The 20,232-nt window shown below is 43.6% G+C and overlaps 1 long non-coding RNA gene across 1 annotated transcript in view; it reads left to right on the forward strand.

The window, feature by feature from the left end:
* Positions 1 to 12,157, forward strand: part of LOC128413851 (uncharacterized) — a 32,004-nt gene extending 19,847 nt beyond the window's left edge. Inside the window, exon 3 of the long non-coding RNA XR_008330491.1 lies at positions 12,030 to 12,157. This is a non-coding gene — a long non-coding RNA (uncharacterized LOC128413851). The remainder of the gene's footprint in view (positions 1 to 12,029) is intronic.
* The last annotated feature ends 8,075 nt before the right edge of the window (positions 12,158 to 20,232 follow it).

Consider the following 20,232-nt stretch of genomic DNA (forward strand, 5'->3'; position numbering starts at 1 on the left):
GGATACAGAAACAATTAGGCCTAAAGGGTGGAAAAATGACTGATGCAATCCAGGAATGGAAGGGTGCATTTTAGGTAATTTAGAAATATTGATTGATTTGCATCCACGAAGATCTACTATTAGGTTCTCTTCGTAATTATTATAATAATTGCAAATTGCAAATTTTCTTTTGAATTAGTTGGATTCGTACCACCACACACATGTGATATTTATATAGGCAGCCATATAGGCAACCAAGAACTCTCTGGGAAAATGCCTGAAAGCTAGTATTTGATTTAAAATGCTCATGAACATTTGAAAATATACGAATGATATTGGTTAGCAGAGGACCAAGCAGCCTTGCACTAGTTCTCTGCTCTCTGCCAGTGCCAGATTTATGTATAGGCTAAGTAAGCTGAAGCCTAGGGCCTCTAAATTTAGGGGGACTCACCAGCCCGTCTGCTCCCCAGCAGGCAACCTCCCCTCTCCCCAAATTGCAAACCCAAGACTTCATGCGAGGGCAGGACAACTTGGGTCTCTAAATTTAGGGGGCCTCGCCAGCATGCCCGCTCCCCAGTGCCGCAGCCTCCCCTCTCCCAAAATTGCAAACCCAAGACTTCATGCAAGGGCTCTGGTGTAAAGCCTGGTGCACCAGAAGCCCAGAATAGCAGCAAATAAAATCGACTCATATGTCAGCGACTAATAAGACTTGTCAACCAGTTCTTCCAAAGTCTTCCTAAATTTTAAAGCTGCAAAATACAGGCCAAAAGAGAACAGGTCTGGAAAGAGTGAGCCACACAATGGGCACAACCAGCGAAAAGGCCCTGCTCTGTGTAGCTCCTGCCCTGTCATTTGATAGGATGCCCACTTGGCCTCCTTCTTGACATCTAATGCTCTCTGTTGGAGTCTCCATGTCCAGTACAAAGACCATAAGAAGGGAGAGCAGGGACCTTGAAGTTCCCAACAACTGTTAATCAAACAAGCAAGCCCACAGGTCACCTTTGTCACAGTCAGGACGCCTATGTCCTGGCCAGGCCTGCACCCAATCTTGTTTTTGTACAATCTTGTTTGTTCTCAGTGACCAAAATCATATTATCAACATATACAAGCAGAAAAGTTGTTTTCCTTCATTTGCAAGGAATCGTACAAAACAAAGAGGCACTAATAAAGAAAAGTTCCAGGGTGGCAACAGAAAGCAAACTAAAAATGCTTTTGCAGTTCATCAAAACTATCCAGCAATCTCAAGTTATAGGAAAACTGGTGCTATTAACAGTAATCCTTCTAGCTGGTTAATTGGTTTGGCAACTTTCATGCACATGATGTGTGATACTAATTATTTCCCCCAAGAGTTAAATTATAACTAATCAGAGGCAGCTACAGTTGCAAAATGGCAACAAAATATCTGTGAAAGGAAGAGGAGCAGGTTTGCTCAAGTGTGTCGCAGGTAGAAATACTGTTTGTAATGAAGTGAGAGCAGTAGTTTACTTGCTCAAATGAACAAAGAAGAAAGTTTTGAGAATTTAAATTCTAGATTAAAATTGAGTGCCTGGTATCTGGTGGGCAATCTCATACTTTTCTTTCCACACTGTGGCTGCCGACCAAATCACCTGTCAGGAGAGTAATGAGATTCAGGTGAGGGTCAGATGCCTTGTCAATCCCAGCAGGTATATAAGAGGACGACTGCCCTGGCTAGGCCTCTAGCATTAGCCTATAAACACTTGCATACAGTCTCTCTCCAAGTCTTTTCAGCACCTAAATTTTAACCTGAAGTTCTTTAGCCTCTCTGAATTGCTATTCTGTGTCCCTAAACTCACAATGCCTTGGACACTAAGATCTAGCTTTGAGGGACTTCTGGCGGTTCCCTCACTAAAAGAAGTGAGATTACAGGGAACCAGGCAGGGGGGCTTCTCGGTAGAAGAAGGAACATCCTCCCATCGGATGTCAAGGAGATAAGTGACTATACAACCTTTAGAAGAAGGCAGCTCTGTATGGGGAAGTTTTTAATGTTTAATGTTTTATTATGTTTGTGTATATGCTGGAAGCCACACAGAGTGGCTGGGACATTCCAGTCAGATGGGCAGGGTACTACCTTTACTACTACTAATACCGCCCTTGGATCTCTCGATGAAGGGTGGTATATAAATTTAATAAATTAATAACAATAAAATAAATAAATTCTGTGTCTCCTCTATTTAAATGTTCATCAATTTTATCATATTTCTTCCCTCTGAAAGCTGATGTGTCATGTGCATGTGAGAGGAATGCACCACAATAGGGGATAAACAGTTGAAGAGACTCTCACATTGACTTAGCTCCGACTTCCAACTTAGCCCATCCATCTATCTCACCCACAAGATGCTTCCAGTTTCAGCTAGCATGTAGCTTCCATGGTGCTTGAAAGACAACCCTGGACCCTCCTGTGGTCGGTTGGCAAGTGTGAGCAAACCCGGAGGAAGAAGAAAACTGATACAAGAAGCTCCCACAGCTAACTCTTTAAACACAGTTTCTTCTTCTGGCTTTTAAAACAGTTAAATAAAGAGATGAGACCAGAAGCCCCTTATTTATTTATTTATTTATTTATTTAGCAGGTTTTACAGCTATAGATAAATAGAAGCCTGTGGAGAGAAAAAGAAGCATCTTGCTAACGAAATTTGTCCATGGCGAAGCAACTAAATTTTCGTTTTATCTGTCTGACTATTGATAAATATTCATAGGTCTATTAACTCAATCCCTGTGAGTTTGGGAATATCTGACTCCTCATAATTCAAGGTTCTTATCTCCTCTTCACCCCCCACATCATGAATCTATCCCTAATCAAAGCTCCGGCTTTCCCAAACACTATCACTTAGAAAACATCATTACAGCTCTGATACATGCTGATAGATGCTTCCTTGCAGCTTGCCAGTGGGCTTTCTTCCCCGCTTTCGTGATACAGTATTGAGAAGGATTGCTCACCTAATCTTTATAAAGCTCTGTGCCTCTATTTGAAGTTTCCATGCTCTCTTCCCTTGCATTAGAGTTCAGTTTATGCAAAGTTATAATATGAGCTTGTTGCAAATATTTTAATGTTGCATCAACAAAAATGATGTAGTAGTAGCAGCAGTTGTTGCTGTCAAACTGTGCTCTCGGAAATCAAGTTATTCCAGAAGGAAGAACTGGTGTCTTTGGCCTTGGTTCCAGGAGTATCCCAGGAGACTAAATGTTCCAACTTCTGCCACTCCTCGGGAAGGGAGAATAAATGGAGAGAAATTATATCTGAAAACGCTAGCTGTTTCTTTGGTTTCTCTATGTTTTCACTAGTATTTTCATACTTTTACTTATAGTCTCTATGATACAACATGCTCTAAAGGGGGGGGGGGGCTCTCAGAATTATTTGTTTCTACTGATGTGGTTGTTCTGGTAGTGTTTCAAAGAGCAGATTCGTCTAGATTGGACCAAAATGTGGCAACTTCCAAGATGAGCACAATGCCCTGAGACTGGCAACACTAGATTAAAAGGACCCCTGACCGTTATGTCCAGTCGCAGATGACTCTGGGGTTGTGAAGCTCATCCTGCTTATTGGCCGAGGGAGCCAGTGTACAGCTTCCGGGTCATGTGGCCAGCATGACTAAGCCACTTCTGGCGAACCAGAGCAGCGCATAGAAATGCCACTAACCTTCCCGCTGGAGCGGTACCTATTTATCTACTTTCGAACTGCTAGGTTGGCAGGAGCAGGGACCGAGCAACGGGAGCTCACCCCGTCGCAGGGATTCAAACTGCTGACCTTCTGATCAGCAAGCCCTAGGCTCTGTGGTTTAGACACAGTGCCACCTGCATCCCTAACACTGGATTGGGAAGGAACTAAAATTCGAAGTCAGGATATTACTGTCCCTGCCCTCTCACCAGCAGGGACTGTGGATGTGATCCAAGAAAAAGGTGTGTCCTTTTTCCTGCCTAGGGTTCGAAATAATTAGGGAAAACCTTTAGGCCAGGCATGTCCAACACGTCGATCGTGATCGACTTGGGGAACGCTGACTGATTTTTGTTGATTGCAGGCAGAGAAAGAAAAGCCTTTCTCTGCAGCCTGGGACGCAGCAGCAACTGCTGCTGCCACCAGTCTCATGCAAGCCTGAGCCCCTCCTCCAGCTGAGGAAGCCGGCTTACCTTCCTTGCCTGATGCCCACTTTGCACTACACTGGGGGGGGGGCTTGAGCACCAGTAGCGGGGTGAGGGGGACGCGGTGCCCTGAGGGATGGCTGGGATATGGGTGAGGGGGTGTTCCCGCAGGGTACGAACTTCGGGGTGGGGGTGATAACATGATTGGACTCGAAACGAAAAGCTCCAGAAGCAGAAAGACTGAGGTGGAGGGAGAGAGTGAGGATGCCGTGGGGGGGGGGGAGCAGGGAAGGGAAATCCTGGAGCAAGGAAGGAAGCAACTTGGAAGGGGAAAAGTTAACATCCACACACCCACACAGAAGCTGGCTCCTCAAATCTGTGCAAATCTAATATAAAAATATACTTTGGCTTTTCTCACTTGTTTAGTTACTTGTCCATCTAGTAACTATTTGGATCTGTCACGATGATATCCAAACATAACTACTGTATTTGTGAAATAAAGATTTATTTAGTTATTTAGTTATTTCGTAAACTTAAATGCCTTCAGAGTTTTGATACTGCCAAGTTTTTATACTTGTTGGTAGATCGCAGCCAACCTGAGGTTGGACGTGCCTGCTTTAGGCCAATAATTGACAGAAACTGATGCAATGCTGACTATATTAGTATTTACTGCTATGATTCATTATTTACCATTTACACTCCTATTTACGATTTTTATTTTGACACTCAGGATGCCACACATGGCTATGCCCTGGTTATTCTCACAAGAACCCTCTCAGGTAAGCCAAGTTGAAAGATAGTGACTGGTCCAAGCTTAGTGGGTTCTGTGGCTGAGTGGAAATGTGAACTCTGGATCCCCTGATCCCAGTTTATCACTCTGGCCATCTCACCCCCACTGGCTCTTACTGTCCATAAGTTTTATCTAAGTGTGTTGATGGAGATTCCACTGTGATGTAGCAAATTAAATGTCTTCTGATCAGGGCTCAAATCTTCCCCACTTGAACCATGGCATCCACTGGGTGACTTTGGACCTTTCGCGATCTCGCACCCAAACCTCCCTCGCTGGTTGTTGAAGGTTAAAATAGGACAGTCTTATTTACATCACCCTGAATTTCTTGAAGGAAGGGTGACATACTAATGAACTTAATACTAACTCTGTCATTTAACATTGTGCATTATAACCGTGGTGTTTTATTTTTAATGTGAGTAAATTGGATTCCGTTAGTTTACTCTAAGCCACCTGGAGTTTATATAAAACACTGGGGACACAACTTTATTTTCCAGATGAATACATAAGATAAACAAAGGCACAATAGGAATGCTTCTTGAGCAAGCCTCTTGCTGCAGAACAGATAAATTTGATATCTTCCTCATATACAAAGAATCCCTAATAGGGAATCTTTAGGGTTCAATTAGTCTACTTGCCTAGGCTTGTGTGTTATTAGAAACTAGGCTGCTAAAACCTTACAGAAAAGCAGTTCAAAAGAACAAAAAAACAAGTCAGACTTTCTTGTGTTAAAGCCCTAGGATCGTTTGAAGGAGAGAGATTCATTAGGGGAAGCTTTGTCTCTAAGTTCTCCAAAGTCATCTTCACTTCTGTTGCTTTTCCAGCTGCTGTCTGCCAGCCGGCATCAGGGAGTCTTCTAAAGGATTCATTCTCCAAGTCATTCCCCCAAATTCCGTGTGAGGTTCTTAAGGAAAGGTTATCACAAGTCTGAGGAATTAAAGTGCTTCACAAGGCATTATTGCCAGCCATGCAGAGCAGCAGTGAGTCGTGTGTGTGTGTGTGTGTATTCTCTCTTTCACTGAATCCATCTAACTTGCAAAAAGCATTGAAAAGCAGGGGGAGGTTTTAAGGCTGAGTTCAGCTAGAGCTGGGCCGGGAATGCAATTTCCTATGCCATATCCTGCTCACCAAAGGCATCCCCTCTAACATTTATCCAGTGAAGTTGAGGAGGAGGAGTTTGGATTTGATATCCCACTTTATCACTACCCTAGGGAGTCTCAAAGTGGCTAACATTCTCCTTTCCCTTCCTCCCCCACAACAAACACTCTGTGAGGTGAGTGGGGCTGAGAGACTTCAAAGAAGTGTGACTAGCCCAAGGTCACCCAGCAGCTGCATGTGGAGGAGCGGAGACGCGAACCCAGTTCCCCAGATTACGAGTCTATTGCTCTTAACCACTACACCACACTGGTTGTCTTGTTCCACAACAACAACAACAAGAACAAAAACAACAGTTTTATTTTTTATACCCCGCCCATCTGATTGGGTTGCACCGGTCACTCTGGGTGGCTTCCAACATATATAAAAACACAATAAAACATTAAACATTAAAAAGCTTGCCCATGCAGGGCTGCCTCCATATGTATTCTAAATGCTGAATACTGTATTGGCCTTAATATAAGCATTACTCACCCACCCCAATTCTGACCGTGAAAAGTTAAAGTGCGGCTTAAATTCGCAACCTTACAAAAATTAGCTTTTACGATATCTCTTCTGAAACAGACATACCATAAAACGGAATGGGTGTGAGTGCCTGCAGAATTTTAAGGGAGTGGCTTTTATTCAGGTATTGTCTTTTCCCCTTTGGATTTTAAAGGTGCGGCTTATATTCAGGCCAATATGGTAGTTACTTATCTCCTTGGCTCAGGGATCGCATTAAGCCTATGGCATAGGTGCACCCACATCCTGGGGAAAGGCTTGCTGTTTCTTCAAGGGATTCCTCTTGTGCACATCCAATCTTCCAATCCAGATAGAGATGAATCAATATTTTTAAAAGCTCCCATTTATCCATATCCTGAGCAGGAATGTTTTGACTCACATATTTATCACAGAGGCCCATGATCCACTTAGCTACTGCTTTCTGCAAACTTGCCACAAACACAATGAGCTATATTTAAGACACTTATTCATAATACACCAGCATAGTTGTCTAGGGGCTGGACCCTGCTTGTTTCCAAAAGCAAACAAGTCTGGTTTGCATTGTGCCTTAGGGGCTCACAGCGCTTGCATGTCTGTCCTTACTTTTGCTCCTTCTCTTTCTCTCTCTCTCCTTTTCATAAGTGTCATCCCTTACCAGTCAAGCATATCCTTCTACAGCCCTCTTTGCAGGTGATGCAAAATCATTTTGTGCTGTACAAGTGTTTTACATCAGACTACTCTCTGGGTTAGCTGGATTTCCATTAGCCCCGTTCTCCTGAGAGTGGAGCACAGCCTCTCAGTCACAGTTACAACTGAATCATGCGTGAAAGCCCAGGCTCACTTAAGCTTGGAGAACTCTGGCGTCCACCCACCCAGAGAATTCAAGTGCTGCTGGTGGTAGCAAAGCCTGGCCTCAGATACATTGACGCCCCTAGGAAGCATGTGAAAAGCAATGAAGGAGGGTGTGGGTGTGACACACATACATGTTCATAAGTTAGTTACAGGAACCTCAAGTAATGCCTTGTGCATGCATGTGTCAATGGCTCCAGTGCAAGGGGTGTAGCTAGCTGCTCCAGCACTCAGAATGGCAGGAGCGGGGCGATCCGCACAAGGGGACGCCACACAGGGGCGCTGTGGTGATCCTGCCAGGGGGTCGGCACAGCGAGCTACCCACAGAGTCTGCCTGGTGGATGCAAACCCCACACTGCCATTTCGGGCAGTGCGAGGCCCCGAGCCACTATGTCACTCCCAGGAGATACACGTGGCTCAGGCACTGCAGGGCAGGCCCTGCGGTAAGTCCTGTTAGAATTCCTGCTCCATGATTGCAGTCATGGGATTTTTGTCTTTCACATGATGGTATATGTTTTGACTTCACAGAGTGGGATGTGACAGAAACAGGATGTTTGTGTTACTGTTTTCTGTGAAGTGGGACTATTGCCCTTTGTTCTAATTTTCTCTTTGCTGTCTGATGCTAAAGAGAGAGGGAGCCACGTTGCAGTGCTCCATGTGAGCTGCTGAGGTCTTTTTATGCAACTGCGCAAACTCTGTGGATCCCTAAGTGTGCCGGTGTCGGTTGGCATTGGTTGCTGTGATGTTCGGGCAGAAAAAAGCTTTTGAAGCTCCCAAACGATTGGCCAGGAGGGAGAGAACATGCCAGTTGGGCATGTGTCTCTGCCAGGGCCCTAATCGAGTGTAGGCTCAACTCCTGACACGTGCCACCCTCCGCGGTGTGCCATTTTGTCACCCCCTCAGGGATGACACCCGGGGCAGACTGCATCCCCTTCCTATGCCCCTGTCCTTTGCTTAAACAGGAGATCTGGTAGTCTGGGCTTGGTTCACAATAGGAATTGGCCCAGCATGAAATATTCCAATGCATTACAAATTGCATGCAATTTGCCTTAAAGTTCCACTACAGCACAGAGTGCAAAACACGATTCCGCGCATGCCCAGTATGTGTCTTTAATTAAATCCATTTTCATCTCACTCTTGGATACTAACCATAGCTCACTCTGATCTAAGCAAACAGCCAGGGAAGGTGATTATGCCAAACTCTTGTCTGCATTTGCCACCATTTTGTGACAGGCTCTGCCGCTGCACCAACATTTTGTGACTGGTGGACCTCAGCGATTTTCAGCCATCTCAAACGAACCCGGAGTATTAGAAATTTAGAGAACCCCTGCTTTAGAGTATGCAACAGAGGGACTCTTTTTGAAGTGCTTATACGTATTACATTGAGACTAGCAAAAGACTAATGCTCTAAGTTTCTGTTTTGTTGCTTGGTGTTCCCCAGATCTTCTCCCCTGAATTCAACCACTCTTGAAACACAGGTTCCTACTTTGAGTCACAATTATTATAGTGACCGTAGCAGCTGGGTGTATAGTGCTGAGGATTCTGTATCATTTGCGTGCAGTGAATTTCAACGGTTCTGAAGGACAGTCTGCTTTCGTAAACTTTGTGAAATATCATTTTAGAGAGGTGCAGGTATATAACAGTTAAACATGCAAGAAGTGGCATAAAATAGAAAGTCACAGCAGGAGGGTAGAGATTATTTGAAGATGTTGCAGTCCTCTTTGCTTTCATTTGCATTGCTTACCGTAAGTGCGGAGGGGGATACATTATTGTTATTTTATTATTATTAAAGGGCATTTTATAAGCAGAAAGGGATGTGTGGCCTTGGAAGTTGGTGGGTCTTATCAGATTAAAAGATCAAGGGCTAATGGTTTTGCAGGAATTATTAGAGCTCTACTTTGCTTCCAACACATTGGTGGTTGGCTTATAGCCCTGATCAATGATATTTTGCAAGCCTTGTATTTTAAACCGAGCAAAGACTGAAGGGCTAACCATTGTGGCTCTGCCCACTGGTTCATTTCCAAAAATGTTGAGGCACATTCAAGGGCCCCCTGGACCACTAATTGCCTATACCTAGGTCTCAAAAGGTATCTCCACTGATGTATTGTGGGCTTTGTATGGTCCATTGGATGTGGCCTGGCTATCTCTTCATAGCTCTCTGTGCAGCTCAGTTGACAAATCACTGGAAGTCGAAAGTTAATGACTACTGTTCCCATCAGCAGGTCAAACCAGTAGTGGCATTAGTCATAGGTGGCCCTACCATTGGACTCATGTCAGAGATGCTGGAGGACAGGGAGTGGTGGCAAGGTATTGGAGTTGTGCTGGCCACACTGCCTACCCAGCAGCCCATTAGCTAATGTGCTGCATTCAGGTATAGTGAAAGCATCTATTGATGAAGCAGGATTAAATTGCCAGTAGTGGGGGGTGCCATTTTGTCCTTTGCCTCAGGCAGCAAATTGCCTTGGGCTGGCCCTATTTTCCTGGGGAACAATTCTCCTGAGGCTTAGTCTTGATCTGAGGGCATTGCATAATCCTAGAGCGACAATAAAGACCTAGAAGAGAGACTGTGCAGGTGGACTGCAGATGAGTGATTACTTCACCCTGACATTTGTGTGTTATTTCTTCAGCCTGTGTACAAATAGGCACAGCTGGGGAAGATGGCTGAAAAAATAATTGTACACTATTGCAAATAATAACCAGATGTTGCCTCTGATCTACTTCAGCTTTCTATGAGTAAATAAATTAATATCTGTGCTGTCTAATAAAATATGGACAAGAAGAAATGAGAATTGAGTTCATTGAAGGCACTGCGTTAAAAAATTAATTAGGGCTGTGCAGGTTGTAAATCACAGATCATTCTGCAGTGCTTTGCATGAAAAGGGAGATATGCTTAGAAAGGTCTGTAGGGACGCGGTGAAATACTACCAATCCCAGAAGACAAAATGTGGCCTCTGGAATAGAACACTGGTAACTCTGGGGATTTTTTTTTTAAAAAAATCATTATTATTTTCAATTAAGAGCCGGTTCCTTGGTCTCAAAGATGTTTGCAGAACCTGAAAGCATGTGAGCATATTTAAAGTAAGCAATAGAGCTGGAAGAAAACACTGCAGAAATCTGAAATTTCCCCAAAATGTCTCCTGCATTTCGGACACTTGTAAATCTTGCTTTTAACAACTTAGTTTCCAGGGAAGCTTAAAAACAACAACCCCAAAACGATGCATTGGCGGATATAATTATGTGCCAGCTTGTAAAGTCTAATACTTTTACATATAGACTAAAAAATATTCAACCATATCTAAAATTGGGAATCGGGTTTATTTGTTTTGTGTGTTTGTGTGTGCGCCAGGCAATATATAAATTCAAATTGTAGTTGCATTTCAGGGAAGGTATTGCTTTACTTCACAGCAGAATATCATGTTTGAAAGTGGTTGGTTATGCACAGGACTCCCTTTGATGAGGATGATGAATGGAACCATGTGAGCAGACAGGCCTTTAAGGTATTCCATAGCTACCAATGCTAAAGGCTTTCCTGCTGGGATGCAGTCAGTCTACAGCAGCAAATGTGTTTGTGTGTGTTAGGAATGACTTCAATATTCCGCCATGGTGAAAACCAAATGGTGAAAAAGAGGAAGAGCAAAAGACAGGTGAACCTCCTTTTCTAATGCACTGCAAGATTCACACCAGCAGGGTAGAAGGTGGGCAGCAGCAGAACAAGCCAATCAGGTGCCTGGGGCAGTGCGCATGCCCTGCACCCAGGGGCAGGGCCAGCCGCCCATGGGGGCGAGGTGAGCCAGGGCAGGATGTTCTGCAGAGCCTCCAAGGAGTTGCCTGCCTCCTCCCCCTCAGCTGCCCTACAGCTGAGGGGGAGGCGGTGGGTGGACTGTATGGGCAGCACGGAGCCTGCAGGCACTCAAGCCACCGCATCACTCCCAGGAGAGATGCATGGCTCAGGCAGGCTGCAGGCCCCGTGGTGAATGCCACCCGCCATTTTGTCACCCCCCAGTGGTGACACCCGGGGTGACCCGCCCCCACCCCCATTCCTCCACACTGAAGGTGGGTGGGTATTTTTCCTTTCCCTTCCCTTCATTTATTAAAAAAAGAAAACAAATACCAGTTTGTTTTCGTGAAGCACCACCTCCAGAGTGGACTAGTTTGTCCTCTGTTCCTATGGCATGTCAGGCGATATAAGGACTGTTGATCCTATGGTTCAGTATGCTTCAGAATGAGTCTTCTTTGCTCGCTCTACCTCTGAATCTACCTCCTCCTCTGGGGAGGAAGGGAAAGGAGAATGTTAGCTGCTTTGAGACTCCTTCGGGTAGTGATAAAGCGGGATATCAAATCCAAACTCTTCTTCTTCTTCTTCACCCTTAGACATCCACCCAGGGACCTTAGAATTGCAGCCTAAGTATCATCATCTAGAAGTCAATGAAGAGCTACTCTAACTCTTAGGAAATTATTAAACAACTCAATCATATCAAGCTTTCAAAAACGTATTCATGAAAAAAAGTCTTGAATTAAAATATGAAAAAGGGCAATAATACCCAATAATATTTGAATAATAGTGTGAATGATAGTTTGTCCTTGTTAAGAGTTGGAACCACTTTAAAGATTATCCTTCATGAATTTCCATGACAAATAATCTCTAGATGTTTGAATATTGAAAGTATTTCATTTTCATTTTCAGCATTTTGACAGCGAACTCAACATTTGACAATATCTGGTCAGGAGCAGTAAGTATTTGACATATAGCAATCAACATTTGACAGTATCTGATAGATTGTAGCAGTCTCTCTATTTAATAGTATTAAAGAGATGACTTGGAACATAATTTTATAATATGTTAACTTATCTATACATGTATCCAATCAAATGTTGATATGATTTTTTATAAAAAATTCTGAAAACTGAATGTTGGGTTTGCAGCTCAAATGTCAACATGAAAGCAATTAGAATCAGAGTGGTATCGTGGTTAGAGTGTTGGCTAGAGTTCAAATCCCCATTCAGCCATCCATGAAGGTCATTGGGTGATCTCGGGCCTGCCATGATCTCTCAGCCTAACCAACTTCACAGGGTTGTTATGGGGATAAAATGGGGAGCAGAGGACCATGCACACTACTCTCGGCTCATGAGAGGAAAGTTGGGGTAGAAACAAATCTTTTTAAATCCAAGTTATGACCTTTTCTATTTGCCCTAGTAGCTACTTCTTGTGGGTTCTGTTAATTCACAATCTTCCAGAGAGTAACCAGGCAAGAAACAAACACTAGGCTTCAAAAATTAACCAATAACAAAGAATTTGAGATGTGGATAAGTGAGCATTAAAACTCATGATTGCCTGTTTTTGGAAGGAGCTAAAAAGAATTCTGGTATTAAAAGGTTTGGAGTATAGCTTTGGTGGAAAGGTTGACAAATAAATTAAAGCGGGCTAGAGGTACTAAAAAGAGGGATCAGAATGGTTTGATTTTGTAATGTATGTGAGCAATTTTTCATTTGTAAGAAATAATAATGAGGGGTTGGTATACATATATTTGATAAAAGTGTCATGGGTACCAGTAGCAAATGGTTTTGCTCTGTACGTATTCCTGTGTGCAACGATGAGCCTTAGGAGAATTAAAGGTGTGATAGATGTGCAACCATGAGGGGGCTCAGAGGGGAGTCCAGAATGCTTAATTGGCATTTTAATATGCTGGACAGAAGGGGAAAAATGGAGCTGTGTATGAAAGAAAATGGGGCTTCAGTTTAGCATTGCTCAGGCTGTCAAAAACCATGACCTTGACAAGTCATATTTGTATAGCAAGTCACTCTTTATTGTTTCTCCTCAAGATGAGACACCCATCTGTCAAGTTTAGTACAGCAGTTGGAGAGGGAAATGGTTGCCAGGGCTTATTATTTGACATGCTGTTGACACAAAGCCATTCTTGACTGGAGGGAATTCCCTGATTGCAGAGAAACAGGATGAAATACAAATTAGCTAACAGAGACATCAACAAGCATCGCACCCAGACATGGAAGAAGTCCCAGAAATCCCTCACGAGTGTAGATCAATCACGCCGGTTCTGAATCAGGATTTGAGGAACCACGCCCTTCCTGGATATCATCTTATTGAAACTTGGTGATTTATTGATCCCTGTTTGCTTCTCTGCTTTTCCTCTCAGTCTTTCAGTTAAAAAGGAACCTCCAAAGTCACCTAATGTTTTTTTGCTTTTGGCAAAATCTGGTGACAACTTGGGGAGGTGCAGAACACAGAAATGTCACTAGTTTTATCAAAATGCTTTGCAGTTCCCTCAACGTTTTGTAGATGTTTTGTCCAGTCAGGAACCTCCAGATTCACATTAGTATTTCACTTCAGGCAATGCTTGGTTTCAACATGTTTATTTCTGAATCTTTCTAGCACATGCTGGTTATTATTAGCAAATCACATAAGTAAGATGGGCTTTGCAGGAGCTGAACTGCTCATCCAAAGCATCCATGATATAGCTTTGCTGTTTTGTTGATTAAAACATGAAACAAGCATAAAATACGTCATCCCCCACCCCACAAAAATGTGCAAGTAAAATCCACAACAAAATATTTATTTATTGGGAGTCCAACATCTTTTTTAGTCTTTTACCCCTGCCTTTAACAATAATATTGTATGTAGGAAATAATAAGTGGATGAAGCTTTTCCTATTTTGTCATGGTGAGTACAAGTCAACTATATATAGATAGATAGATAGATAGATATAGATATAGACTTTATTCATTTATAAATGATCATGCACTGTTCAAAATACTGACCTGTTTTCTAGGTTAGTTCCATGAAAACCAGAAAACCAGTAATTCTGTATGAATGTTGCAAAAGTATGGATAACAGAGTTCTGGACATCTTTCTTCCAAAAGGAGCACAGCCAACACACCAGCTAAAGTTGATGGTAGGCACCATGATCTACATATATTTCCAACAGCAGCAGTGGACCTAAGAGCAAGCTATGAAACTGATCTTTGAGGAGGATTGTTTATTAGAACGGGTCAAAAACAATTTCCATTGAAAGCTGGACTACCTATGAGGCAGGGTGAAGCAGCAACCTCAGGTAGTAAAAATGCAAGAGATGGCACCCCTGTAGGCAGTGCTTTTTTCTAAAAAAATGTTTAGGGGTACTCTCATTTTCCTACTCATATTGAAATACTGCTCCTTGATGAGGCCAAACTCAGATTCACAAAATGTTTAGGGGAATGCATATCCCTGCTCCCCCCCCCCAGAAAAAAGCATTGTCTGTAGGCATCTCACCCCCATTGCTTCTGCTTCTACCAGAGAAGCAACCCAGGTAAGGGAAGTGGTGGCAGAGCAACACTGTTCCATTGCTGAGCATTGCTGCTGGTCTCCTCCACCTCTGGGGTGCAGAGAGGCCAGTGGCAAAGCTCTCCTGAATGCCTCCCTCTCAATGACTCTTGGTAAGAGAGAGGCATTCCAGAAGCCTTTGCAGAATTTGGTCCCTGCCCCAGCCTGGTGACAAAGCTTTTCAAGGGTTTGTCCTTGAAAGGAAGCTGTTGCGGAGCCTCAAGCCTCATGGGCGCAGTGACGGGATGTTTTGCCTCAGGCACCGAAATGTATCGGGCCAGACCTCCTTCTATGGCTTGATAAGCCACTAGCCAACAGCCCCTCCACATAGTTTGGATTGAACTTTAGTTTATTGGATCTCAACCAGCTCATCACTGAAGCCTAGACTCTTATCAGTGGAAGAGGGATACTATGAGCAATCAAACTCCTGTCTGGCCAGGTCTATGGGCTCCAAGATATCTTAAAGCCTGCTAGACACATGTGAGGGATCTAAGACAGATGAAACCGTTCCTTTTCTGATGATATAGTGCCTCTGCTCCCTTTGCTTTTTAAAAACAGCAGCACATAAATCTATCCTGGAGTCTATTTATCATTTGAAACGAAGGTTATAAAAAGAAACCTGGGGTTGTATCCAATACGACGTCAGCAGTATTCTGCTCACACAGCAGGACTTCTCCTTTCCCGGCCCCCCCCCAAAGAAAATTCTGCTTCAGAGTGTCCTTAAACCCTCCGGAGCAGATTTTGAGGGTGGGAGGGTGGGCTCACGGAAAAGAACATAAGGTAGAAGTTCCATTGTGCACACAGAAGTTGGTAAGTGGAAAGGCAGCATTGATACAACCCAGATTTCTTGTATTTTTATCCAAAATTTGGGTGGCCATGTTGTTCCAGCAGAAGAAAATTAAAAAGCCCCAGAATGGTAAAACCTTAGCAGGACCAACCAAAATAACAAGACTTTAAGCTTTTGTATAGGTGATGGTGATGATGTTTTTAGACAATCGTTTAGACAAGAGAGAGAGAGAAAGTTCATATCGAAGGGAGATGTTTCACAATGTATCAGCTCCTTCGCATCATCGGTTTCTTTCTCTGTGCAAACAAGTCATTGCCAGGTTTCTTGGGGAAATGGTATAATGGCTGCTTTTCTCTTTGACAGTGTCAGTACAGTTTATCCTTTGTGTCAAGGCAAAATGTTGGAAATAGATGCAATTGAAGTGCTACTATCCCAAGGGGTGATGTTTGGATAAACCCCTTTTCTCTGTGAACTGAGATATATAAGCCCCAACTGTTCTATCTAGAGTTCCCTAGGAAGAGGTATTGACTTATACCACTCAGGGAATTGTTGCTTTGGGAAGGGAACTGGGATCTTCTAATGATTCTTAGCACCCTTAACTAACTACAGTTCTCAGGATACAGGAAGTCATGGTTGTTGAAAGTGGTATGATACAGCTTTAAATGCATAGTGCAGATGCAGCCTCAGATTCGGGTCTTCAAGGAGAGTGCAGGCTAAACCAGCATCTTTTTCTGTCCCACGTAGGCTTCTTGGAAACATGAACAATTATAAGTTTCCTGCTGCTTTTGGAGCCAAACTCATATCTCTCTAATGGACCAAAGCATGCTTTGCGAGCACCTTTGTCATTTTTCAGAAGCCCAGAGTTGTAATGGCGTCATTCTGCGCACACAGAGAGTCCGTTTTAGTTATGAAATGGTGATTTTTGAGAAAGCAACTGAGAATCATTTCTTGGAAGAATGACTCATACACCTGAAGGAGCTCTGGCAAATATCTGATGCAACAGCTCAGGGAAACTGGCAATTTTGTTCAGTGACTAAAAGCCTCTGCTAAAAGGAGAGTATGGGGGGTATGCCTCCTGCTATGTTGCCACTGACGTTGTTTTGTGCTAGATGGGGACTCACTTGACTCTCCCACACTTGCAAGGAATGTGGGGGGTTTGGAGGGCCCCATGGGCTAACCCTGCCCCTATGCCACACCAGGTCTTCGTTCCTCCCTTTTCAATCTATCTGTAGTTGGTACTCATGAGACCTAGTTGCCAGGCAGCAAGACAGTGAGATAAGCAGGCAAAGGAGCAAGGAAGGTTGGCAGGACATACTGGTGATTGCAGGACCATGGACAGCTCTTACCAAGCAACTTGCTCTGATGAAGGGTAAGCGGATGCCTTATGAGCTTCTGACACCACTCCATCCCTCCTAAATTCTGTACACCAAATGTGGTTACGTGCATGATAACAAAGTGAAGGCATGAGTGACTTGTCAGGATCCATTCCCAATTAAAAATAAAATTTAAAAAAACAACAACAAACCACAGATAATCTCAAGATGGAGTAATCTGGTGTAGGCCCTCCAACACATCAATAGTGTATTTGCATATGATTATGGAGGCTGAAAGGGTTAAAGATGTTGGCCTTTCTTTTTTCAAGTCATCTTGAACAGCTACTTGATCTAGCTGCAGCATTCAGAGCTGGTAGCTGTCCTAAAATCAAAAAGGAAATGTGGTCTCTGGGGAAAATAAAAGCCAAGACAAATATGTTTTTGTTTGCAAACTGATCACAGATCTCAAGTGCGACCCACATCTCCATTCCTCCTGCAACCAACTTTTCTTTTCTTTCTGCAGCATGCTTCTGAATATCTGTAACAATCTTCAAACAGAAAGCAAGGACCTATCCTCCAACATTTCTCCAATGGAAATAGGGACAGAGTGCTGCTGTGCTCAGATCTTGCTTAGGAACTTCTCATAGACATCTGGCTGGCCACTGTGAGAACAGGATACTGGACTAGATGGGCCATTGGCTTCATCAAGCAGGTTCTTCTTATGCTCTTACACCCCTCTCTCTTGACTCTGGCCCTACCCAGTTTTGGCTCCAGTCCCAATCTCTCCTTGCATGTGGTCTCTGAAAGATTGCTCTGAAGAAACATGACCCTTGACAGAGAAAAGTTCCCCCTCTCCTGATATACAAATGTTTTGTTGCTTAGAAATAAGAGATACAATACTAATATTTTTAAACAACAATTAATGTCATGAGAAATCGGAAACCTTAGTATCATTAATATGTGGCTTAAATCCTTCAGTAGAGCTTTATCAGAAATTTCCATTAAAAAAACAAAGAAGCTTAGAATAGGTTTACCAGAACAACAATTGATTATTTTAAGAAGAAGATCTCGAGCAAATTAACAGCTGAGAGCCATTCATATTACTATAAATAATACAGGTGATACAAACTACAGGATACAAAGGCTCTTGTCTTAAATCAGTTCTGCTCAGTGAACTGTGAACTGGCTTTACCAGGAAAAAAAATGTGTTCAGAGGTGAACTGCTGATGTTGTGGAATTTATTTATGCCAGTTTGTCTACCCTGAAACCGCAAAGGCCATTTCAAAAGCCACCGGTACTGATTCATTCAAATAACCACACACCCATTTTGTTATGTTGAAAGAGTTTCATGAAATTCTTCAGTCCTCTTAGAGGTGTTTGAAACTGTCCATTTCAGTTTCTCTTGTTTTTCTTTTATCTTTTTAATCTTAAAACAAACTTGCATAACTCACCTTTTCGAAACAAAATGTCTGAATTGAAGCTCAGCCATCCTTCACACTTTTCCAAATTTTGCAATGCAGTTTTCCAGCCATGTGCAGAAAAATACACATGCGTGATGAATATATTAATGGAAATAACATACAAAAATTCATTATATATGGGGAAATTGCTTTGCCGAAATGTGTATATTAGGCAAACAAATCAGAACAAATACTCAATAAAGGGCATGGACTAATCTCTGTGTAAGTGTCAGGGACTGTGCAGAGGAGGAATGGTGGAGACCGCCTGCCCAGCCTGACCCTTCCAGAGAAGAAGAAGACAGTTCAGAATTACAACAGGGGTTTGAGGGAGGTCACAGCTCAGAGGCAGATGAGGGGGGAAGCTGGGAAATAATGGGAGAGGAGGAGGCAGAACCGGAGCAGCAGCTGGCTTACACAGTGTATTAGAAAGCATCCCAGACCTTCCATCTCCCAGAACCTGGCAAGCCTTAAAAATAGGAGGAACAAAGTCCTCAAAGACAGAGGGTATGTAGCAGCAACTATAGAAGTGACAAATGAGGAACTGGGAGAGATGGGTAGAGGAGATTCACTTGCCATTATCCAAGGGGCTGGGTTCTATAGCCTCTCTTTGTAAATATTGAAATAAAAAACGATGGCAAGAAACCTTTTCTTGTCTTTACACTTTCCTGGGCAACCAGCTGGGAGCTGCTGACAGTTGTGTCAGTTGTGACCTCATTCTGATGATGTCCACCTGAAGAATAGGCAAGGCCATTGTGACCTCATGTTGATGCTGCCTGCCTAAAGGAGACAGACTGGCCATTGTGACCTCGGTTGCTGCTGCTAACTGAAGGAGAGACTTCCATTATGACCTCATGTTGCTGATGCCTGACTGAAGGACAAAGACTGGCTATTGTGAACTCATGTTGATGCTGCTCAGCTGAAGCATACTGACTTTTGTGGACTTCATGGTCATGAAGCCCAGCTAAAGGTGAGAGAAACTGGCCAGTGAGCCTTTCAGTAGCTATTGCCCATCCAAAAGTGAGAAAGATAACATTCCTTGTGTCCAAGTAGTAAAGCAAAGAGCTCAGAATCAAAGGGCCCTCAGCGCCACCCGTAGGGGAGATGATGACGAGTGAGGAAGTTGGAGAAAAAGGGAGTGGAGAGTCACTCGGGAGAACACTATTATTCCAAGAGGCTGTGTTCCAAGCCTCTCTCTGTAAATACTGAATAAAAAGCAGATGGTAAGAACTTTTCCTTGTCTTATCCATTCCTGGCAACCTGCCATGGGAGTTGCTTCCTCTGCTGCCTGAGAGGACAGGACTGCACTCCCCTGGCATCAGCAGGTTTGCAGCTTAGAGGTTGCTCCTGGATTCAATATTGCCACTGGAGCCTCAAGTAGCCTTGGTGGTTGGGAGTGCCTTTTTCAGCTACAGCTAGTTCACCAGGTACACCCCCTTTTGGACAGTGACGTCTTGGCCACGGTACTCCATGCTCTGGTAACTTCCAGTTTGGATGAGTGCAATGCGCTGGGTGGGGGACTGCTCTTGAAGACGACTCGGAAATGTTCATTGACCCAAAATCCAGCAGTCAGAATACTGGCTGGGGTTCCATTTAAAGGTAAAGGGACCCCTGACTATTATGTCCAGTAATGACTGACTCTGGGGTTGCGGTGCTCATCTCGCTTAACATCTCGCATAACATTGCTCCACATACTTTTTGCCTCTGGCTCCATACCATAGCTGTCAACTTTTCCCTTTTCTTGTGAGGAATCCTGTTCGGAATAAGGGAGTTTCCCTTAATTCTGACAGCTGACAGCTATGCTCCATACACCTCTGGTATGTGGCTCCTGGAAGGTTGCCTACAAAGAAATTCAGTACTGAGGCTGAAAGGGGTTCCCTACTCCTGCTATACCACACTTAAAAGGTAAAGTACCCCTGACCATTAGGTCCAGTCATGGCCAACTCTGGGGTTGTGGTGCTCATCTCACTTTATTGGCCGAGGGAGCCGGCATACAGCTTCCGGGTCATGTGGTC

The sequence above is a fragment of the Podarcis raffonei genome, chromosome 5 (genome assembly GCF_027172205.1).
Source record: "Podarcis raffonei isolate rPodRaf1 chromosome 5, rPodRaf1.pri, whole genome shotgun sequence".
NCBI lineage: Eukaryota > Metazoa > Chordata > Lepidosauria > Squamata > Lacertidae > Podarcis > Podarcis raffonei.